The sequence below is a fragment of the Ovis aries genome, chromosome 19, assembly GCF_016772045.2.
Source record: "Ovis aries strain OAR_USU_Benz2616 breed Rambouillet chromosome 19, ARS-UI_Ramb_v3.0, whole genome shotgun sequence".
Classification (NCBI taxonomy): Eukaryota; Metazoa; Chordata; class Mammalia; order Artiodactyla; family Bovidae; genus Ovis; species Ovis aries.
Window position 1 is genome coordinate 10,292,224 of NC_056072.1, and position 8,955 is coordinate 10,301,178.

The window sequence follows — 8,955 nt, forward strand, 5'->3', positions numbered from 1 at the left end:
AAAAATGGTCCACATCAAGAAAAAAAAAAATCTTAAAAAAAAAAACAATCTGAGTGAATCACGTTGCACAGCCCATAAGCCAGAGCACCAAAGTCTGTGGTACCTGCCGTGGAGAACACAAAATCCCACTTTAAGCTGAGTTTCTATGGTTACAGCCAGCCTCTTTCTACAGTCTCTTCTGCAATCAGAAGGAAAAGAGCTCCAGAGGGGCTAAGAAGAGGGCCTTTATGCATCAAGACTACTCTGAGAAGGCAAAGTCTAACTTGCCAGCTTGGGACAGTGTCAGCAGCTATGACAGCAAGAAGCAGAAAGGTTTCCAGCTTGCAGAGTAACCCTCTCCACCTCAAACGTGAACCTCCAGTGGACCCTGGGGGACCACTACCCTTATTCCTGGTTTTCTCAGACTAGAAACCCTCTGCCTCCGTCTTCTCATAATTCAGGCACACCAATACTTAACATTTATTACGATGCTACACACTCAGTCTCTTAACTCTCCTGGAGCTGTCATAGGCTTTGCACTGTGACCACCTAGCTAAGCTGGAACTACATCTCCCAGAATTCCCTTTCCTGAGGGGTTCCAGGTCAGTGCAGGTCACAAGAGAAATTCTGCATGAGACATGAAATACGGAAGTGAGGCAGTCACCGCATTTTTTATGCTCCAAAGGTCAGTATGAGGCACTAGACACTATGGCAGCTGCCTCATGTGATCATCATCATTTCCTCCAGCTCTTGCTCTGTTTCTTCCTGCAGCTTCTCCCCAGGCATCTATGGCTCTTGGTGAAGGGAACCAGCTTCTCCTGCATGTCAGCCGTGGCACTGAGTTTGTGGGTAGGGAGAGACAGACATGCCTTCCAGTTTATTCTCATGGCTTCCAGTTTGTCTTTGTTCTTAACCACACCCAGTTCTCCCATCTTACTGCCGACCTGCTTAACTAAGAAGAAGCGACCACAGCCTGGCATAGATTCCTCTGTCATTTTCTACAATTGCATATTCCAGTCTTTATAATAGCTTTGTCTTCTATGTAACTTAAAGTAGTTCTGCTTCTCTGACTGAACCTTGATTGTCAGACACATGGATTGTCTATCTCACTTAACACTCACTAAAATGCTAGGAGATAGGAACTACTGTTATTTCTGTTTCATAGGTTAAGAACTTGAGGAACAAAGAGACGAGAAAGAGGCTCAGGGATCGTTAGTCTGGCCTTGTCCTGATCTACAGAGAACTACTGCTTAAAGTAACGGAGCTTACGCTCCCGTATCAGTCACTTCCCTAGCTCTTCAGGCCAAGTGTCTTCCCTCAGCCCAGGACAGTTTTCCAGGTGTGAAACACTGGCAGCCAATGTTCAGGGCAGCTGGGAACGGTCCAACCCATCGGGATATTGGAGCAGCAGCACAGTCCCTTTGCAATCGCTTGGCCTCATTTTTGTTCACCAAAACTCTGTAAGCAGCAATGTTGGCAAACCTTATTCCAGCATCTTCAGACATCTGAAAGGCCCTTTCGGAACATTCTACACAGAACTAGCCTCCAAAACCCCATTTCCGAAATGCATTCCAAAACAGAAACATCAGCAATGCATAGTATAAATTATTGCTATCAGATCAGTCTTCAATATGCTAGAGGATCACCCTAGGACTTGTCACTGAGAACTGGGAGTTAAGGAAAGGGAATCCAAGGGGAAATGGGGACAGAAGGCCAGACCCTGGGAATTCCAAAATGAGTCAGACTGTTATCAGAAAAATCATGTCTTCTGGATTCAGACAAATCTGATTACATTCCAAGCCTTGGAAAGTTTCTGATACTTTCAGACCCATAGTCTCCCCATTGGTTTAAATGCAAGAATAATAAGTTTCTCGAATGTCTGTCAGAGGAGAAAATGTTTCAAAAGGCCCATTGTGCACATAGCTCAATACATGGTACTTCATTGTAAAGACACATATTTATGCTCCCCACTCCCACTGGCTGAACTTTTGCATTCCCCAACTCTGAACAGCTGGATTGGATTATCCTGTGAAGAACCCAAACGAAAACCACAATGCTAACCAAAAAAGCTATGGTCTAGAGCACAGTTAAGAAAAGTAGAGTTGCATTTTTTATTGAGCAGTTTTTTTCTGTCTGAAACTTAATATTATAAGACACGAGACACCGGAGAAAGGGAGAGGAAGACAGCCCATATCCTTTGAGCTGTTCTGTAGATACTGAAACCCCCACCACATGGAAGAAGTTAACTACATGAGGAACAAACTGTAGGCATGAAGCAAGCTGCCACAATCCTGAGAACTGGCCCCAAACAGACGGGAACAAACCGACCCCAGAACTGAAGACTAACTGTTCTTAAAACAAGCAAGACGACATTGATCAGACCACTGAAGGCCAGTACCAAGATGACTGTCCGAGCTGACTGCGGTTTTTCTGCATGGAACCCCCTCCCTGCAACTATAAAAGCTCTTCTCTACCCCCCAGCTGGTTGCTAGCCTCCAAAGTAAAGCTTTCCTTTCCCAACAACCTTGCCTCAATATTGGCTTTTAAGCGGCAAACACCTGAACCCACTTTAGGTAAGTTTGCGGTGCCAGTGTGAGGCTGTGATCTCGCGATATCTGGCTCCTGGGGTTTTCCCCAAAGCAGAGCCGCCACCATGCTGACATGCCGGGAAGCCTTCAGGGAGCCACTGCTCCCAGACAGGTGGTTTGGGACAATGTTCCTAGCAGCTGCTGAAACCATTTTTGGGGGGAGACTCTCCCTGTCTCTCCCCTGCTCAGCACTGGCGGCAGTGTACGCTTTTCCTTGGTGGAACGGGATCATGCACCTGGACAAGCTGACAAGCCCCGTGACCCAGTAAGTTTGTCGGTGAGCTCCCGGCTAACTTCTCTTTCGAGCATGAAGTGCTATTTGGGCGTCTTTGCCAACTGGTTCTGACATGAGTCTGATGTTGAGGACCGTTTGTGAGCACTGTTATTTTGGTGTTTTGCCCATTGGTTCTGATCTGTCATCATGATCCATTTGTGTTGGGAAGTGTTTTGGGATTCAGTCTCAGTTGGGAGGATTTGTGGCAGTTCTGCCTTCTGGTGTGTTATATGTGTTCCATTTGTGTGATTGGTACTCTTGTTGCCTTTTGTAAAATGGGAAATTCAGGCTCAATTCATTACGAAAAATTTTAGCCGGGAACCTATGACTCAGAAAAAGATGATTTTTTTAAACACTGTGTGGCCAACAGTATTCTTCAGACTCCAGAGAAAATTGGTTATGATGTATCACTGCTGGCTTTAAGTTTCCTGATTGAAGCACATGTACTGTGTTTGGGTGAAAACGGGGTATAAGCAATAAAATGTGTTGCCTATAAAATGTTTCCCTGTCAGCATAGCCTCTATGCTTGTTACATCTGATTAGTTTTTCCCCGATGTGAAAGACTACATAAAATACATTAGCAAAAATGTAGGTCCACCATTGAGGGACATGAATGGACTCAGAGAAGGCAGGAATCAGCTCAGCTTTTACAAAAGTGTGCATATATATTTATTTATTTGTGCTTGCATTGGGTCTTTGCTCTGCACACGGGCTCTCTCTGGTTGTAGCAAGTAGGGGCTACTCTTCGCTGTAGCTTCTCCTGTGGGCACGGGAAGTTGCCCCACAGTATGTGGGATCCTCCAGGACCAGGAGTTGAACCTGTGTCCCCTGCATTGGCAGGCAGATTCTTAACTGCTGGGCTGCCAGCTCAGCTTTATCACATGAGTTTTGAAGAGTTTTGAGTAAACCAAGACAGTGCTAAGCTGTTGTCCTCTCCATCACTTTCTATGATTGTCAGGAGGCAGCTCACTACTCCTTGTCATCTAGTGTGAGGGTGATCCCTAAGAGTCTCTCCAGCTCCCATCCAGACAGTCCACCCGGGCAACGACCAGCTGGTGACTAGGGTCCCTTATAAGTTGTTCACCCCCATCCCCAGCATGGATCGGGAGGGTGGATACTGGGCCCTATGAAGGCATGAATAGACAATGTGAGACACGTTCCGCCACATCTTCTGTCTCACCTATGGTTGGCCCTTTTGAATTTTCTATGTATCCAACAAGGTTCCAAGAAGCATCAGATGCCATTAAAGGCTACACAAGTCTACCACCCAGCAGGAACTTAGCCAAAGTGCCAGTTCTATTCTGCCTACAGAGTTGTTTGGGAGAAAAGCAATGGGATGTAATAATTTACATTTGGATTTTTCTTTTTATCGATTTAGAATTTGGTGTCCCCTTCCATTTCTCCTCCCTCTCTTTTCCTCCCAGCTCCAATTAGAAAATTCCATTGTACAGAATTTCACTCCACGGGAACCTATATCAAATTTAGGAAGCCGCTGGTTTATAAAGAACCCTCATTTCAAGAGAGTAGGACAGAGCGTGCCATATAATCAAAGGCAATTAGAGACATTCGCGCAACCGTGACTATGCAGCCTTTGCATACACGATTATGAAGGACTGTTCAGACAGCGTACCCACTGTGGCTCTGGATGGTTTCCAGAGGCACTTAAGGCGTAAGAAGGACTTAACTTGGGGCTTGCAAACATGAGTTTTGTTTGTGTTTTTATGCATGTTTGGCAAATACAATGCAGGCTCTGCTTTCAGAACATTTGGCCCTAAATGAAAAGAAATGTGTCAGCAAATCCATCAAGAAGTACACCAAACCCAACGCTTCTTCTGTTGGATCCAGAAAGAGGCTGAGGTAGACGCTCTTTGCTTTCCAGCTAAAGACAACATCTGGATGCAATTGCATAGAGTTCTGGCTGCTTTGGCCACATCCAGCAGAGACACAGAAAGCTCTACCAAAAGCTCAGTGCATTCCTTGTGAAGTTGCCCAGTGCTCTAGGCATACCTGGAGTCAGTCAGGAGGTAAAATGGCCACGTGAGCAGCGTGAGCTCACCCTAGGTCTCTCAGTGGTCTCAGACCCTCGCCGTCTACCCCAGGACAGTCACAGTACCACCCACATGTGTATTGGATTTCTTGGATGGGAGGAAGAAGAACATGTTTCTACCATCTTTATTTAGTAAATAAAAAACAAGCCAAAACTTTACAGTCCATCTACTAGGCCGAAGTACCACCCCGCTTGCTCTGTGACTAAGCAAGTTATATAACTCTGGCTTCGCTCTCTTTATTGGTCAAACAATAAAGCTTATTGTTGCCTCATGAAGCTTAAGATGGAGATTAATCTGCCTCATGGAGATTTAAGATGACAGATGCAAAATGACCATCCCAAGTAACCTCTGAAAGAATGCAGGCTGAAATAATTTTCTCACTTATTCTCTCTGTCCTCTCTAACTTCTATGCAGAACAGTCCCCTCCATTACAAAACTGGAAACTTCATCTGTGATTCACCCTCACCGTTCATCGTGTCTCCATTCCTTTAGATAGCAGGTTCTTTGAAAGAGGACTGTGTGGCCCTGCCCTCGCTCCCACTCACATTCACTAGCTGCTCCCTCCCCCACAGTAAGTGATCACCAGCTCTTTGCAACCCCATGGACCACAGCACATTAGCCTCATGACATCCCCATAAGGGAGATTCTCTTAAAAGTCCCATTTTACAGAGGAGAAAACTGAATCATAAGACAGTTAAATTAGCTTCTCTAAGATTGAAGAAGTTTTATTGAGGGAGATTTAAAATAAGGGAGACTTGTTAAGGGAGTATGTAAAAGACTTAGACACTGGGAAGTTTTTATAGCACTTTTTTTAATATTTGTGCTTATTAGGAGCTTTTTTTTTAAAAAAAATTAATTTAGCTGTACTGGGTCTCAGTTGAGGCACGCGGAATCTTTAGTTGACATCATGCGAACTCTTAATTGCGGCATATGAGACATTGTTCCCTGACCAGGGATCAAACCAAGTCCCCTTGCACTGGGAGCACAGAGTCTTAGCCACTGGACCACCAGGGAAGTCCCGTTACAGCACTGTTTTTAATAAGGAAATTGTTTACATAATAACATTGTGGTGGTGGTTTAGTTGCTAAGTTGTGTCCATCTCTTGTGACCCTGTGGACTATAGTCCACCAGGCTCCTCTGTCCATGAGATTTTCCAGGCAAGAATACTGGGGTGGGTTGCCACTTCCTTTTCCAGGGGATCTTCCCAACCCAGGAATCGAACCCAGGTCTCCTGCATTGCAGACAGGTTCTTTTCCAACTCGGCTACAAGGGAAGCCCCAATAACGCTGTAGACAAATCTAAATGTCCAAAAGTAAGGAATCACTTAAATTACAAGATATCCTTATGACGTTAAAGATGCTCTTGCGGGTATGTGGTTTGCAAATGAAAATCTGTTTGTTGTGTATTATTCAATGAAAAATCAGAGCATAAAATAAATTAAGGCACAATCCCATATTTTAGTAACTATAAATATGCATTTTTAAATTATGAAAGAATATGCACACAGGTCTTAACAATGATGTGCAGATGGTAAGGCTGTGGATGCTTTTGGTCTTTCCTTCGTTTATGTAAATCTTCTAATAAGATAGTTTTTTCCATAAGATAAAAGTTATATTAGTTTTAATAAAGAAAAATGGAGGATTATCTGACCATCGAGGTCAGGTCTATGGAGGGTGCTTAATTCCGTGTACATCAACTGCAAGGCCCCCAGGGCTAGAGGAATTAGGGTGATCCAGCATTTCCCAAAAGTGTGTTGCTTAAAAAAAATTTTTTTTTTAAGATTCATAGTCAAATCAGAAAATTCTGTCTACTCCTCTCAAAGATTCGCAATGCATAAATTCTGTTAACAAAGAAAAGAATGAAAAACCTATTTTACTTAGTGTAACCCAGCCTTTTCCAGTCTTGAAAGAAAGTGAAAATCACTCAGTTGTGTCCAGCTCTGTGCAACCCCATGGACTGTAGCCTGCTAGGCTCCTCTGTCCATGGGATTTCCCAGGCAAGGATACTGGAGTGGGTTGCCATTTCCTTCTCCAGGGCATCTTCCCAACCCAGGAATCAAACTCAGGTCTCCTTCATTGCAAGCAGACTCTTAACCGTCTGAGCTATCAATCTCACTTTATCACAAAGCTTCTTTACACACGATTCTCATTTATGGATGAGGAAATGCTCATACACCTTGCAGGTGATACTGTTATTTCTCCCTCGGCCCAGTGCTAATACTCTCCCTTTTTAAAAATGGATTTTTAAATGTATTTATTTATTTGGCTGTGCCAGGTCTTAGTTGTGGCTTGTGGGATCTAGTTCCCTGACCAAGGATCAAATCCAGGTGCCCTGCTTTGGGAGCTGGGGTCTTAACCGCTGGACCACCAAGGAAGTCCCTATTCTCCCTCCTTTATAGGTGTTATTACCAAGAGAATCCCCCCCAGACAAACTCCTACTTTCAAATCACCACCTCAGAGTCAGTCCAAGACAATGACATTTGAAAGGATTAAATAAAAAGAAGAAAAGACAGGTATGGCACGTTAGGAGAATTAAGAATCATGCTTATTTGCTATTCTTATGTGCTGTAAAAATCAAAAATTTTTAAATAATTTTTTTAGCAAGATAGCAAACTTAAAATGCTATGAGAAGAAATGACATAGACTGATTACAGAAGTAGATTAAGACTGTTCTCCCAGTTTTCCTATAACCAAGGCTTCTGGTGACTTTACTGGAATTCAGTCTGTTTTCTGTATCTGTCTTATTGGTGGCTTTCAGCACCTTTCGAAGACCCTTCCTATATTTTGTTTTTTTCCACGTTGTGAGACTCGCCAATGCAAGGGAACTTGCTCTCCTAGCCTTTCATGCAGTTAGGACACAGAAGTGAAACAGCCGCACAGATTTCCCTTTAGAAAGCAAGACACGGAAGAATGGAGCACAGAGTCCCTTTCACTGAAAAGAAGGGGAGTTTGGGAGGGAAGTATCGGTCTTGTAGAATCTGTAACCTCAGCCAGCGGATTTCACAGCAGTTTCTCAGGTCACTGTCCTTTTTTTTTTTTTTTTTAAGGCTAATGTCAATTATTATTTTTTAATTTTATTGAAGTATACGTGATTTACAATGTGTTAATTTCCTGCCATACACCAAAGCTCAATTGAACATATATATTCTTTTTCATATTCTCTTCTATTCTGGTTTATCACAAGATATTGAAAAAAAATAAATAAAAATTAAAAAAAAAAGATATTGAATACAGTTCCCAGTGCTATTCAATAGGACCCTCTTGTTTATCTCTCCTGTATATATACTACTCTGCATCTGGTGACTCTAAGCCCCCAGTCCTTCCCTCCCCATCCCCCTCTCCCTTGGCAACCGCAAGTCTTTGAGTCTGTTTCTCTTCCACAGATATGTTCATTTGTGTGATATTTTAGATTCCATGTATAAGTGGTATCATATGGCGTCTTTCTCATTCTAACTTACTGCACTTAGTATGGTCATCTGCAGTTGCATCCCTGTTGCCGCAAGTGGCATTATTTTGTTCTTTTTTATGGTTGAGTAGCTTTCCGTTGTATATATGCACCACGTCTTCTCTACCCTTTCCTCTGTTGATGGACATTTAGATTGTTTCCTCATCTTGGCTTTTGTAAATAGTGCTGCTATGAACATAGGGGTGCGTGAGTCTTTCCAAATTACAGTTTTATGTGGATCTCTGCCCAGGAGTGGGATTGCTAGATCATATGGCAGTTCTAGTTTTTGGTTTTTTAGGAACCTTCTTACTATTTTGCATAACGGCTGCATCAGTTTACATTCCTACCAACAGCCAGGTCACTGTCCTTGATGAGAAGTGTGGGATGAATGTTTAGTCATGGGCCTGTACCTGTGAGGAGCCCTGGTGAATATAATCTTGATTTTCCTCCTAACTTCAGAGCCTCCATGCCTGATTCTGAGTATTCATTAACTACCTTTTCTATTTAAACTACTAGAATGGGTGAACAATGCATGGTTCCAGAACCAGATTTTCAGATATAATTTAAGACTTCAAAACAAAAATCTCAACTGTTCTACATTTGACCTAAAACTATTATGCTA